Source organism: Octopus bimaculoides, chromosome 6 (genome assembly GCF_001194135.2).
Source record: "Octopus bimaculoides isolate UCB-OBI-ISO-001 chromosome 6, ASM119413v2, whole genome shotgun sequence".
Classification (NCBI taxonomy): Eukaryota; Metazoa; Mollusca; class Cephalopoda; order Octopoda; family Octopodidae; genus Octopus; species Octopus bimaculoides.
Window position 1 is genome coordinate 20016231 of NC_068986.1, and position 2150 is coordinate 20018380.

Genomic DNA, 2150 nt, shown 5'->3' on the forward strand with positions numbered 1-2150 from the left:
TATATATATATATATATATATATATGTATGTATATATATACGTATGTGTGTCTTTGTGTCTGTGTTTATCCCATCATCACCGCTTGACAATCGCTGTTGGTGTGCTTATGTCTCCGAAACGCAGCTGTTCGAGAAACCAGACAGACTGGATAAATAGCAAGCTTGAAAAAGTAAGTACATTCGTTCAGGGGTACATAAAATTCTTCAAAGTTGTGTATTAATTTCTTTTGAAATATAGTAATACATTAACTTCATTGTGTAATTAAATATGAATTTTTATTAAATGTGTATTTAAATATGAACATTTGGAAGTATTAATAGTTACTAAGTGAAGCAGTGAGCTGGCAGAAACCTTCCTACACCAGGTGAAATGCTTAGCGGCATTTCGTCCATCTTAACGATCTGAGTTTAATTTCCGCCAAGGTTAACTTTACATTTCATCCTTTCGGAGTCGATAAAATAAATACCAAGGTCGATGTAATCGAAATATTCCCTTCTCTCAAAATTGCTGGCCTTGTGTCAAAATTTGAAAGTAATCTTTTTTTATCTTTTATCAGTACCGGTTGTCAAGCGATGGTGACGGAACAAACACACATACATGCGCACACAAACATACGCACGCACACACGTACACACACACACATACACATATATACATGCACACATGTATATATATATATATATATATATTGTTGAAGTTTATAGAAAAACTAATAAACAAAAGACGAAGACAGGTATATGAACAACAAGGAGGTGTATTAGTTTGCCGCTCGTGAAAAATGAAAGTGTTTTACGTTTCAAGCCTACGCCCTTCAACAGAAAGGAATAAGAAAAAATAAACAAAGAGAGAATGAAAAATACTTTTATCATTCAGCGGTCCATCATGGCGAATGTATGTATGTATGTATGTATGTACGTATATACGTCGGGTTTCTTTCAGTTTTCGTCTAGCAAATCCACTCACAAGGCTTTGGTCAGCCCAAGGATATAGGAGATGACACTTGCCCAAGGTGCCACGCGGTGGGAGTGAACCCGGAACGATATGGTTCGGAAGCAATAGTTGTTAAATCAGATAAACCAAAAACAATGTGACAGAAATTAATTTCTAACGTCTTTTCAAACATTGTATTTTTTCCCTTTTATTTTGTATTCGAGTATGAATAGATTAGCATGAATTCCATCCATCCATCCATCCATGCATCCATCTATCCATACATACATACATAAATACATACATACAATCAAAGCATAATTGTGTGTAATTTTCATTATATCTTCAAGTAAACCATCAGAACTGACAACTAGAGAAACAGACCATTTTAACACCGCGCCAAATGTGTTACTTTAAAAGCCTTTAACAGACAAGCTGTGTCTATGAACCAAATTTGAATCAGAAGAGGAACGGCCTATGAAGAACCACTTGTTTCTGGAACACAGTAGCTGTTTTTGAGGGAACTAAAACGAAAAAAATACGCATTTCAAGATTGATGTATTGTTGTAGAAAGATAGCTGTTTAAGATTGTTATTGCATATAAGGAGACCAACGGTAAATTAGATTAATCATTCCATGCTAAAAATATTTAAGATATGACCAAAAGAATAGGTATCAGTTTTTTTAAGCACTGGATTCATTTCATTGACCAATCCAATGGTTTTCGACCATCTTTTGCCTTTTGACCCCTTTAATTCCTGTTTCACTCAGATAGACCCTTCTATCGTATTTTCATAATTAAATATTAAGAATTTTTACATACCTAGTACTTATTCTATCTGGCTCTCTTGCTGAATCGCTAAGTTATGGGGACGTAAATACACCTACATCGGTTGTCAAGCGATACATACATATATAAGCCCGTCGTATATATATATATATATATATATATATATACGACGGGCTTTTTTCAGTTTCCATCTACCAAATCCACTCACAAGACTTTGGTCGGCCGGAGGCTATAGTAGAAGACACTTGCCCAAGGTGCCACGCAGTGGGACGGAACCCGGAATCATGTGGTTCGTAAGCAAGCTACTTACCACATAGCCACTCCTACGCCTATTAAGAATTTTAAAATTCTTTTATTCTTTTACTTGTTTCAGTCATTTGGCTGCGGCCATGCTGGAGTACCGCCTTTAGTCGAGCAAATCGACCTCAG